The sequence below is a fragment of the Delphinapterus leucas genome, chromosome 2 (genome assembly GCF_059928025.1).
Source record: "Delphinapterus leucas isolate spDelLeu-1000000601 "Yukka" chromosome 2, BTC_Dleu_Yukka2, whole genome shotgun sequence".
Lineage (NCBI taxonomy): Eukaryota > Metazoa > Chordata > Mammalia > Artiodactyla > Monodontidae > Delphinapterus > Delphinapterus leucas.
The window spans coordinates 61,818,951-61,832,373 of NC_143130.1; the positions used below are offsets into that span (position 1 = coordinate 61,818,951).

The 13,423-nt window shown below is 37.6% G+C and overlaps 1 protein-coding gene across 16 annotated transcripts in view; it reads right to left on the reverse strand.

Moving 5' to 3' along the window:
- NRG4 (neuregulin 4) overlaps window positions 1-13,423 on the reverse strand; it is a 132,542-nt gene that overhangs the window by 118,374 nt on the left and 745 nt on the right. For 9 of the 16 annotated variants that reach the window (XR_016392030.1, XR_016392028.1, XR_016392029.1 and 6 more), the window contains exons 2-3: window positions 11,370-11,431; window positions 5,915-6,005 (exon numbers count right to left, since the gene is read on the reverse strand). The gene's annotated coding sequence lies outside the window, so the exon portion shown is untranslated. Of the gene's footprint in view, window positions 1-5; window positions 1,140-5,914; window positions 6,006-11,369; window positions 11,432-13,423 lie in introns of those variants that run through there. The other 7 variants (XM_089906957.1, XM_089906950.1, XM_089906961.1 and 4 more) reach the window with 5 other exon arrangements.

Here is a 13,423-nt window from a genome sequence, read left to right on the forward strand (position 1 = left end):
TTTACCCATCAATGGTGCTATCCATATCTTCAATATTTTTGCTTCACCATCCTGAGTGTATTTACTTTTAATATTCGTGTTTGTTGCCTAATGCTTTCAAGATGGTCACTGCAGCTCCAAGCATCACATCTAAGGTCAAAGCAAGAAAAAAGTTAACCCCAGCACTGTCTGACCCTTTTATCAGAAAAAGGGAAAGCCTTCAATGAAGTCCCCTAGCAGGTTTATGGGCTAGAATTGTATTACATGACTACTGTAGCAGTAAAGAAGACTGGAAAATCAAATATTTAACTTTGCTAATTTTTATGGTAGAGGTAAGAAAGGGATATGGATTGGCCAGCCAACAGTGTCTGCCAGTCCTCAACTCAATATGCACACACATACTTCTTACACATGTGTTAAACACAACATACTCATCCTCTCTTCAACATACTCATCCCCCACTATCTCATCCAATTACTGCATGACGCAGGATCTTTGGTTGATTTTCTGTCTGCTCTATCAAGTCCAAATATGACAACTCTTATCTGACCATTTGTATGGCTAAAAGGGAAGCTGTCTCTTAACCACTCCCCTCACATATATACAACGATGAAAAAGAAAGAACAGAGTGACCCCCAAAAAATTCCATTAAGAAAGGGAGATAAGAGGAAGTACACAGTAGTCAACAATCCACAATCTATATCATATCTTCCTAGACAGAAATCACAGATTCCTGGGCAGGCAATAAAGTAAATCCCTTGGCCAGTCAATCTGACAGCGCCTACTTTAAGTCTCAGGAGGATCTGCTTTGTCATTGTTCTCTGTAGCCATTTCTAAGGCAGGTTTTGAAGCAGATGTCTTTCCCAGGGGATCCACAGCTTTTGTAGCCTACTTCATACTGGTTTGACTCAGGGAGGAAAGGATGAGGATTGCTTGGAAGGTAGAGACAATCACAAGGAATCGCCAGCTTTGTACTGCAGGTTCCCTCAAAAACATATCAAGCTTCTGGTCTGTCTGCTTCAGATCAATTCCTTGTGTGAGCAACCACACCCAAAAAACATTTCCAGAAATAATCTTTAAGCCTGGAGATTCTAATCTCTTAGCCGCTGACCTCTGAGCTCTCATAACAGACAAGGCAATTCCAACAATAGTCTTAGGTAAGAAGGTCCTACCCTTAATCCCTAGAAAATTCCAAATTACAGGGCTCTTTTGTCAATTTAGAGTACAAGCTAAAGGCAGAATACCTCTGGAGCAAAGCTATATTCTTCTGCCCTCTCTGCTTTCAGGCTGAGGAGCACTAATTTGAGTTCACTCCCTTCTGTAGGATCCTACTGAAAAGCCACAAGAAGTCACCAATATAGCACAATATTCCAAATGCTTCCTTTCATTTCTTCTAACACTACAGTCTCAGTTTGCATAGTCAGCCTTCCACAGAACAGCAGGTACAGATTAATCAAATGCTTTGCTACTGTATAACAAGGGTTACAACTTTCCTTATTTTTCTCCATAATGTCTGGAGGTAGGCAGTCCAAGATTGGAAGAGCTGTTCAACAATGTCCAGACTCTTTCAATCCTTCTCCTTCATGGTCCTCAGCTTGTCAGAATCATCTTTTCTCTCTCATACTTGTCATCTCATAGTTGCAAAGATGGCTGCTATATCTCCAGGCTTCATGTCTGCATTTAAGGCACAAAGAAGGGGGAAAGAGGAGAGTACCAGCCATCACTGTTCTCTTTATCAGGAAAGCAAAAGCCATCCCTGAACTTGGAAGCCTTCCCTTCATGACCACTGGCAAAGGAGAAAGGGATTGTCATGACTGGCTTCAACTAGTCAGGATTTTTTGCTTGAAGCTGGGAACATTGCTGTCCCTAACAAAATGAAGGTAAGCAATAGGGAATGGGTATAAGGAAGGTCACTAAGAATATCTCCACACATAGACATTTACAGTTTTAAGAGAATGTTTGAAAAATGAAAAGCAATCTCCATTTGGTGAAATTTCAAGCAATATAAGAGAAGCAGGGGGAAGCTCCTCAGGCAGTGCTATAGAAATACACTTTAGGTAAAGAGATCTCTACTCAGGCATACCCATCCTACTTAGGAGTCTATCCCTTAAATTAACACACTTTAGTAACTGGGCTTTTCACAGACTCTTCCCTTCCTTCAATTCTGAACCCACAGATTCTCTAAAATACCTATGTTTATTCAACAGCTGTTTCTACGGCAGCAGAGCCCCTGGTGGAAGGGCACAGGGGTGGAGGCTATTTATAATTTAAGAACTGACAGTACATGCCAATAGCAGCTATTATTGATGAAATCCTTGAGAAATGTATAAAACAGATAAATACTGTGAAAAGCCAAAACCAGAAATATTCATGGTGCCTGCTGTTCACCAAGAAACCTCTTATAATTTGGTTTCCCATCTATATCCACCACCTGGAAGAAAATACACTGATCATACTGGTACAACCGGTTTTTGTAACAATTTTATCTCATTGTATTGGGTTGGCCAAAAAGGTCGTTTGGGTTTTTCCATGTTACCGAAAAACCCGAACGAACTTTTTGGCCAACCCAATATTTAAATTAATTTGCTTTCTGGCTTTACATATTAGGCTGATGAGGTCGTTAGACTAATTTAATCCTCTTTGGGACACTTACTGACCAGATCAGGTTTCTAAGACCACAAGACTGAGAGTTAGACCCTAGTAAACTCACTAAGGTTATACCACCCAATGTGGTCTTTTGAATAAAAGCAGCTGGCCTGCCCCAAGCAATAGCCCTTTACATCACTGAGTGTATTGGCATGAACTTCTTTAAAACATTTAATCAATTTTCATTCCATGTAGCTGCTCACAAGAGCCACTTTCTTTGATGTAAATTGTGCTACCTATAAATATACTCGAGTCACCAACCATTCAAAGTAAAATAGTTTCCAAGCAACCCTCAAATCACCATTTTTATGTATAAAAAGATAAGTAGTGTAGGGGTTATGGGCATGGGCTCTGGAGCCAGAAGGCTAGAGTGCAAATCCTAGTTCCACATTAGAACATTCTACCATAGAATCGGGCACAAATCTTTGTGCCAATTTTCCTCATCCATATGTGAGGCTTGAGGTAGTGAGGGACAGAATAATAGTGCCTACTTCAAAGAGTTGTCTGAAAATAAAATGAATTTATATATATAAGGTGCCTGGAACACAAGAAGCACTCAACAGGTGTTAGCTATCATTATTCTTCACTGGAAAATCTAATAGTATATGGTTGCATTTAATGCAAAATGATTTGATAATAAAGATTCACTTTATATGCAAAATATGAAAGAACACAAAATCCCCCCCAGTTAATAATTCATCAAGAATCACAGTTTCGGGCTCCCCTGGTGGCTCAGTGATTGAGAGTCCGCCTGCCGATGCAGGGGACACGGGTTCATGCCCCGGTCTGGGGAGATCCCACATGCCGTGGAGCGGCTGGGCCCGTGAGCCATGGCCGCTGAGCCTGCGCGTCCGGAGCCTGTGCTCCGCAACGGGAGAGGCCACAGCAGTGAGAGGCCCGCGTACCTCAAAAAAAAAAAAAAAAGAACCACTCTTTCAAAGCTGGTTGGTAATTGACTTATAAACTCTTTTAAGCTACTGCCCACATGGCAATAGCAAACTTCCCATTCTTTGCTGCCAGGAATAGTCTTGAATTACGCATGTCTCCTACAAAAGGCTACAGCTCTATACAGAGATGTGAAGGAGATAATAATCATAGCACTTCCCAACCCCACTGACCTCTCAGTGTTGATCCTGGTCTTCCTGGAGGTTACCTATGTCCTTGGAGCCTAGAAACTCTACAACCAATATCCAAACAGAATTAAGTCTCTGAACACTGCCCCAGAAAACTTTTCTTGAAATAAGGGGTCACTCAGCCTGGTTGTTTTTCACATGTGTGTACCCTTCTCAGACCCGGAGTAATTACCATCCATTCCCATTTTCCTTACTGTACATAGTTTTTTTTTTAAACATCTTTATTGGAGTATAACTGCTTTACAATGATGTGTTAGTTCCTGCTGTTTAACAAAGTGAATCAGCTATACATATACATATATCCCCATATCCCCTCCCTCTTGTGTCTCCCTCCCACCCTCCCTAACTGGTCAAGTTTAATACTTCCTTGCTCACAAAGAAATATTATCCTAAGTGGCCCTGATTTTCCTTTAACCTATGTCTACTCTTCTCTCCTACTCAAATACTTCTTTCCCTTCTGTTTTATTTACTCGTCCCCATCAGCACAAGTCTTCTTTCCCTTTTGCATGTGACTGGCACATCTTCACTCTCAAACTCCCCCAACCATGCTCATTCCACACCCAATTCTTCAACTTCTGTCATTCTTTACCCTCTGCCCTATCCCCCATCTACTAGACAGTCCATTTATTTGAGGAAAAACTCTTTTATCCAAATTTATTTTTCACTTTTCTGCAGTTTACTCTTTTTAAAAAATATTTAATTTATTTATTTATTTGGTTGTACCAGGTCTTAGTTGCTGCACATGGCTTCCTTAGTTGCAGCTCAAGGACCCCTTAGTTGCAGCTCACCAGCTCCTTAGTTGTGGCAGGCATGCTCCTCAGTTGTGACTCGAACTCTTAGTTGTGGCGTGCATGTGGGATCTAGTTCCCTGACCAGGGATTGAACCCGGGCCCCCTGCATTGGGAATGTGGAGTCTTAACCACTGCACCACCAGGGAAGTCCCTCTGCAGTTTACTCTTAATAAAAATCTGGTTCCTCCTTAGATCACAAGGTACCTTTTCCACTGTAACTTATTTAGTCCTTACTTTCTGCTTTCTCTGAATCGATGGGAAGAAGTGAGGAACAGCCTCTTCCTTGCTCCCAAATGCCATTTTCAGATCATCACACTGTGGCCCACTCTCCACTGTTTGAAATCTCTACCTTATCTCACATTACAGAGAGCCATTCTCAACAATCCTATCTGAACGCACTCATCTTTAAATTTATCCTCCCATCCTTCTCTCTAGTCTTGATAGAGGTGATTCAATTTCTGTTGACAGTAACATGTGTATTTGAAGAGCATTATACGAACCAGAAAAATTAAACGTGTTAATGGTGATCACATGGTCAGCAATGGAACAAACTGAATAAAACACATGACTACTTCTGTGCTCATAAAAGAACTTTATAATTTTCTATAATACTCCTAAAGTCAAGTTCTACTAGTTCATGTATTCTATCATTAGAAATATATCGTGTTAGCTGCTGCCTTAGACATAAATCACCACGTTTGTCAAAGTAAACCGTAGCAACAGAAAATGAGAAGGCCTGACGATGGATATATAAACTGTTCTTGGCAGATGATCAGTGTGCTTAGAAGACCCTCCAAAAAGAGGATTCTGCAACTTCCCAAGGTAAATCATTCTAATCTTACACATCCTGAATTTCAAAAGCTTTGACTCTTCTTATCTAAGTTTCTCCTGCTGTTTTTCCTCTATAGAGATGGAAAAAGGACAGGCACCATCCTCAGCAAGTCAGCATCTCAACTACTTGAAAAGCAATATCATCCCTTAGCCTTCACTCTTCTAAACTCAACAACTTGAACTATTTTCCAGACTCTTGTTCTCCAAGGCTTTCTTAATCTTCTTTAATTCTATTCATATTATTTTTAAATTACAAAGACCAGACCAGCTTACAAGTTTGTTTTTTTTAATATGTTTTTATGAATAGTTAACACATACTTGAACATGGTTCTATACACACACACCTTTCCAACTTTAGAATGGAGACCCAAGCTTCTGTAATTTAAAAGTTAAAGAACTTTCCATATTGTGGAGTCTACCACTATTTTCTCTTAGTTGAATTAAAACAATGATCTATGGCTAGAGTTGACAAATTATGGCTCCACAAATGGCCCCAAAACATTACAAAGAATAAATTAACAAATAATTACTTACCTGACCTGTCCTCGGGTGAAAGTTTTTCTCCTAGATTGCAGAGTAGAGATGAAACTGGCTCTCACTTTATAGTTCACCTCTTTTTCTTCTGCTTTGATAGAAATTGTGGCCACCATAAAGAAAAATAAAAACAGAAAATATTTTATATAACAATTTTAGCAACACATGGAAGAGAAGAGTAGAATCTGTTTACAAATTTTATGGGCTTTTTCTTTTACTTAGTAATACTCTCAAAGAACTTCGTAATAAGTAACAGAAACTTTAATATTTTTAATTTCTCCTGCTTCCCCTTTTTTAAGCCTCAGGAAAACTATTTATTGTTAATACTTCTAAATACTAGGCTAGGAGCTGGATTAAGAGGGAAATAGAATTTTATTAGAAGATTATTGTGTGGGAGGAAAAAAACCCTTTCAAACAGAGACTTTTGGGGGATGGCAAGGAATTTTATTTCTTTTTCTATGAAAGTTACTTTTTGTGTTATGTCTCCACCAAGAAAAAATTTTACATACAATATTATGGATAGAGAGTTAATAAGGATTGTCGTTTCAATAAAGTGGTAACCTTCATGAGAAAGAAAGGGAAAAAGTGGTATAAAATATGATCTATCTTCCACTTTAAAAGTTCCTTTTCCCAAAGAGCTTTACTTTATATGGCATGAAGAAGAAGGTCAAGGCTCAGAACACCTTAAGTATATAAAAGTGGCATATATGAATAATATAAATTTTTATATCAAGCCAATTATCAGAATGCATAATCAATCCCTCAGAAGTTTATGGTCTTTCTAGACCCATATGCTGAAAACTATAAAACATTGATAAAGAAAGCTGAGGATGATTCAAAGAAATGGAAAGATAGCCTGTGCTCTTCGACGGAAAGAATTAATATTGTTAAAATGGCCATACTTCCCAAAGCAATCTACAGATTTAATGTCTATCAAAATATCCATGACATTTTTCACAGAACTAGAACAAATAATCCTAAAACTTTTATGGAACCACAAAAGATTCAGAACGGCCAAAGCAATCCTGAAGAAAAAAAGAACAAAAGCTGGAGGTATAACCCTCCCAAACTTCAGACTATACTACAAGACTACAGCTATCAAAACAGCATGGTATTGGCACAAAAACAAACACAAAGATCAGTGGAACAGAGCAGAGAGTCCAGAAATAATCCCACTCACCTATGTTCAATTAATCTACAACGAAAGAGGCAAGAATATACAATGGAGAAAAGACAGCTTCTTCAACAAATGGTGCTGGGAAAGCTTGATAGCTACATGTAAAACAATGAAATGAGAACATTCTCTCACACCATATACAAAAATAAACTCAAAATGGTTTACAGACCTAAATGTAAGATATGACACCATAAAATTCCTAGAAGGGAACATAAGTGAAACATTCTTTGATATAAATCATAGATCAGTCTCCCAAGGCAAAAGAAATGAAAGCAAAAATAAACAAATGGGACCTAATCAAACTTAAAAGATTTCGCACAGCAAAGGAAACCATCAACAAAATGAAAAGATAACCTATGGAATGGGAGAAAATATTTGCAAATGATACAACCCACAAGGGGTTAATATTCAAAATATACAAACAGCTCACACAACTCAGTATCAAAAAAACAAACAACTCAATCAAAAAATGGGCAGAAGACCTAAACAGACATTTTTCCAAAGAAGACATACAGATGGCCAATAGGCACATGCAAAGATGCTCAACATCGCTAATTATTAGAGAAATGCAAATCAAACCCACAATGAGGTATCACCTCACATTAGTAGAATGGCTATCATCAATAAGTCTACAAATAATAAATGCTACAGAGGGTATGGAGAAAAGGAAACACTCATACACCATTGGTGGGAATATAAATTGGTGCAACCACTATGGAAAACAGTATGGAGGTTCCTTAAAAAAACTAAAAACAGATCTACCAAATGATCTGGCAATTCCACTCCTGGGTATATATCCAGGAAAAAAACCGAAAACTCTAATTCGAAAAGATACATGCACCTCAGTGTTCACAGTAGCACTATTTATAATAGCCAAGCCATGGAAGCAACCTAAATGTCCATCAACAGATGAATGGATAAATAAATTGTGGAATATATATACATATGTGTGTATATGTATATATACAATGCCATTAGAAAGAATGGAATATTGCCATTTGCAGCAACATGGATGGACCTAGAGAATATTATGCTTCGTGAAATAAGTCAGAGAAAGACAAATACTACCTATCACTTATATGTGGAATCTAAAACTAATACACATGAATCTGTATACAAAACAGAAACAGACTCAGACATAGAAAACAAACTTATGGTTACCAAAGGGGAGAGGGTGAGGGATAAATTATAATAGATACAATAAGGATTTATTATACAGCACAGGGAATTATACCCAATATCTTATAATAATCCATAATGAAATATAATTTGCAAAAAACCAAAATCACTGTGCTGTACACACGAAACTAAGACAATATTGTAAGGCAATTATATTTCAATTAAAAAAAAGAAGTTTATGGTCTTTCTGTAGTCACAAGAATAATGAACATGAAAAGTTTAATAGTAGCATAGGACGTCCCTGGTGGCACAGTGGTTAAGAATCCGCCTGCCAATGCAGGGGGACACAGGTTCAAGCTCTGGTCCAGGAAGACCCACATGCCGTGGAGCAACTAAGCCCGTGCGCCACAACTACTGAGCCTGTTCTCTAGAGCCCGTGACAACTACTGAGCCCGCGTGCCACAACTACTGAAGCCCACGCGCCTAGAGCCTGTGCTCCACAACAAGAGAAGCCACTGCAATGAGAAGCCCACCCACAGCAACGAAGACCCAACACAGCCAAAAATAAATAAATAAATTTTTTTCAAAAAAAGTAGTATAATTTTGTAACTACAAAATATCAAAAGTTTATCTACCTTCAAATTTAATCATGCTAGTTTTTTTTTCCCCCTCTGGTTCATTTTTAGTCTGTTAGATAAGTGAAAAATCAAATTTTCTTCTTTACATAAAAATAATCATAGAATCAGAAAAATTTAGAGCTAGAAAGAAATTTAGAGAATTTCTAGATGTACCAAGTTCAATCCTCTCCAAATCAGAGACATTCATTTAATTGCCTTTTTCAAAGTTAAAGAATGAATTGGAGGTGAAACCCTGGAATCCAGAATGCTTTTCCCACTTAATTCCTCAAGCTTACTGAGACACAACTTTGTGTGTGTATGTGAGGCAGTGAGGCAGTAGGGTTGAACTTGAGGTCTCTGAATCAGACTGTCCAGGTTTGAATCTTAGTTCCTCCACTTATTATCTGGGTGTTCTTGAGCAAACTACTTAATCCCACGGTGCCTCAGTTTTCTCATCTGTAAAATGAGATAACAACTATACCTTCCCAACAGGACTTATGAAAAAGTTAATACAAATAAAGCTCACAGAATGATGTCTGACACATTGTAGGCATTTAACAAATGTCAGTAATCATTAGGAGTCTATCAATAAACACATGGACATGTACTTGCTAGGTTTTAAAATAGCCTAATTAGACTAGAATTGGAATACTAGATCATTTTTGTTTTAAAATACATATACAATCACCGATATTTCATTTTGCCATACAAACAGTGCCCCCAAAATGGTTTCCTCATGAAGTACATGCAAAATTCCAGATATTAAGCACATAATAAAGCTCACTTAATTTGAATACCATTTATTTTGTGATCACTTGAGCCCAGTGGTATACTCAGAATATGACACCCAAAAGGATCATTTTTTTTTCTAACACACCCTCCTCTACGTGACAAAATTATTTTTAGTAATGACCGTGAAATGAAACAAATAATAATAGCCAGGAAAGAAACAGACAGTGAAAATTCTTTTACTCAACTCCACTTATATGATATAAAATAAATATTATAGTACAAAAAAGGAAAAATGCAACGGAATTCATGTTTCTGAAAAAAGGAATAACTTAAACCTACATATTGTTTTGTGGAAGTACTAAGTAATAACATTGCACCTCCTATTGATTCCTTCTTCAGTTCTGAAGTAAACATTAATAATTTAAAAAGAACAAATTTCAAAGTAAAAGATTTTTTTAATTCAATTATTCCGAAGAATAATTTCACATATTAACTAAACTTGTACTTACAAGCCAAAAATATTAGACTTTGTTTCCCTCAAATGTTACATGCAAAATGAAAACCCTAAGTGGTCATACAGAATGACAACACTGAAGTCATCAAGTCTGTTTCTTCATCCTTATAGTCGCTATGCAATCACTGCTTAAGAATCTACTATATAAATGCAAAGATATGGACCAAAGGGGCTGCAGACATGAACTGCACCTGAAGCCTTGAATTACCCTGAGTTTTTATGAATTTATTTGGAAAAATATCTGTAGAGCTGAGTCTATGTTTATTGAAGGCCAACTGTATAACTGGGAGTTCTCTGATTTAACTTCTATGTAGAATATGATATTTATTAAAGGATCAATAATTAAAATGTGCTAATTTGAAGCTTACATATACATTACTAAAACTTAACAGTAACTACAGTAATTGTTTAGAACCTAGACTCATAAGAAATTTTTCAGGGAGAAATATTTTATCATTGACACTGTTTAGAATTTCTGGTACATAGAAATTGCTGGTAATAAAAATTGGACAGACTTTTAGTGGGTTTATTATAGTTTAATTCCCTACAGACAATGAGAATTTTTGTTGCCTACACCCCAAGTGATGCTCTCATTGCCCCCACTCCTGGCATGCCACCGCTCAAGGTGAAATCTGCCACTGAGGTACTATCCTTGAAGATGGGCTCGCTACATTAAGCGTATTTAAGCTACTTATGAGAAAACGTTTTTAAAAAGAATGTTAATTGAGGACCTATTCAGTGCACGGTACTGTGCTTTGTCTTATCCACATAGAATGTAAGCACATGAATTTTGCTAGTTACAAGTCAATCACATTTATTCATTAAAGCCCTCTCAGCAGAATTTTTAAAGCTATTTTGTTAGCAGTTATTATGTATACTTAAATTTTTAAATAATTATCAGAGTCACATATATTCCATTTTTCAAGCTTTTCATTAACTTAAATTGGCTTTCTCCCTGTGTGTTCCAAATAAGTGAGGGTGCATCAGAAATCAACATTCAGAAGAGGTTTTAAAATATTAACATTTACATAAACATTAACAACTTAAAATCTCTTGATATTTTAAAATTTCACAACTCATGTGGCATCAGGTTCATATGTCCTACTTTTTCAAGCAGCTATCTCAAGAGAACAAATTTTAACTCTAATAGCAATCTTTTTCATTCATAGGATCAACATAATCTCCAGTCTGCCTTCTCATAATCTTGCAGCTGCATACATGCACAAATTTTCTGGTTATGTGATTCTGGTACTCCTGAAAAGACAGTCTTTTTAACTGAAAGAAAATCTGACTTACCTCAAAAGGTACTTTGGTATGGGATAGCGTGCCAATTACAGCCACATTAGAAGCAGATATATCTGGCAAGAAAGTGACACACAAGCCTTAAAACTACAGTTAATTTCTTCTACTCCTGCTGTATAGGTCCTATTTTCTTTTATGCTGTGGGGCTCCTTCACCCACAAAATCCCTCTCACTAGTCACCTACAGTCTACTAAAGCCACACCTGTTCCGTTTATAGCTCTAGGATTCCCCAACCTCTCCCATTGATAAGAATCACCTGGGACAGTTAAAAATAAAAATAACAGGCCACACTCCCGTAAATTAGATTTTAATGGGTTTGAGGTGAGGCTCCGGTATCTGATTTTAATCAAGTATCCTCAAGAGAGTCTTACAGACACATTTAAGAATAAACTAAAGAGGCCTGCCAGAGATCTTCACAGTTCCTCCAAATTGATCAGTCTCAAGGGCTAATCCTCCTTTGGGTGTTAGGACATAGGGTATTTGAAAATAGAGCAGGAGAAGTTTGGAGAAAGCAGAATACCATCTTGTCTACAACTCTGATTTAGGTTTCCAACATCCTAAAGAATTAAAGAAGTGGAAGATTTTAGTTTGGATAGGTGATGTGAAGTACGACACCACCAGGGAGCAGCATAGAGCTGATAAATTACACATGTTTGGGGATTTTTTGACTTCACACTACCACATAAAATGGTGTACCTACATTTTCCATGAACTCAGATTACAAAAAAACAAAAACAAACAAACAAAAACCCCAAAGCAGCACACTTAAAAGACACAGATAAAATATGTTAGCATGTAATTTCCAGTTTTCTCTCTCTAGAGGGTCTTCATTGACAGCTGTTATAAGAAAACATTTCCCTTGAAGTAGCCTTGCACCTGAATCCAAAACTGGTATTAGACTACAAAGATTCCAGGTAAACCAAAGTGGTGTTCCAATTTTTCTGTCTGCAAGTTTCAAAATACTTGTCCTACTCTTTTAACTAGCATTGTAACTGGATGCTTTTCAATGGTTTTAATCAAGTCTTTAGAGTTCTACTAAGTGTGAGGGTGGGGGGGAATGGGGTGGAAAACAACTTTAACAAGCTATGCCGAGGTTCTGTTTTTTTTTTTAACACTTTTTAAAAGTGTAGTTGAAATTTTGCCACCACCTGTCAAAAAACTATACCCACCCACCCAGCAATCCCATCCATCCTCCCAAGTTTTCTTGACTCATCCCCACTTTCTCTTTTCCAGTCCACATTAAATGTAGAAAAAAATCCTCTGGCAACCCAGGTAGCTTCTACAAATATCACCTCCAAGGGCTTTGTGTTCCTCTGAAATTCCATTACAGTTGGGTTAAGAAACATTGAAAGATGAAGGAGGACTTGAAGAAGGAATTTTACTTACTTCCCAACTTGCCAAAATTCGATACTCATTCCCTACCTAGAAATTCCTGTGTCTAAGAAAAGTATGATCCAAGCCCCTGTGGCAATTCTGTGACCTGGGTTTTGATTTCCATCTTCTAGCTAGAAAAGCTGAGGTGGGAGGAGGAAGAGGCAAGAATGACTCAGACATTCCTGGGAGACCAAATAGGCCTAACCAAAAAACAAACAAACAAAACAAAACAAAAAACCCACTCTAGAAGAGGTGTGAGAACCGTAAATCAAAGCTGTCTGCAGAGCTACAGCCCATCCTGGAACTTAGCGTTCTAGAAAAGAGGGTTTCCAATCTTTTCAAGTATTTTAGCAAAAATGTCAGGACCCTACTGGAAAATGGCTAGTTTAGCCTGAATTGAGACGAGTAACAAAACGTATTCCGAATCCAGAAGCTGCTTAAGTGATTGTATTCCACTGCTCACAGCAGCACCTGCAGACATTAGAAAGAGTTGTATGGGAGGACTTTAACCTACAGAGAGTATTATGGGTGCATCCACAGCCCTCACGTACTCCACTTGCTCCACCCGCTAAAACCAAGAGCCACGGTCCTAAAGCAAGCATTCATTCTCCACGGGGTTGTTGTTATCTCCAAGGGGCGAAATCTTACTCTTTTCATGTATAAAGCACAGATAC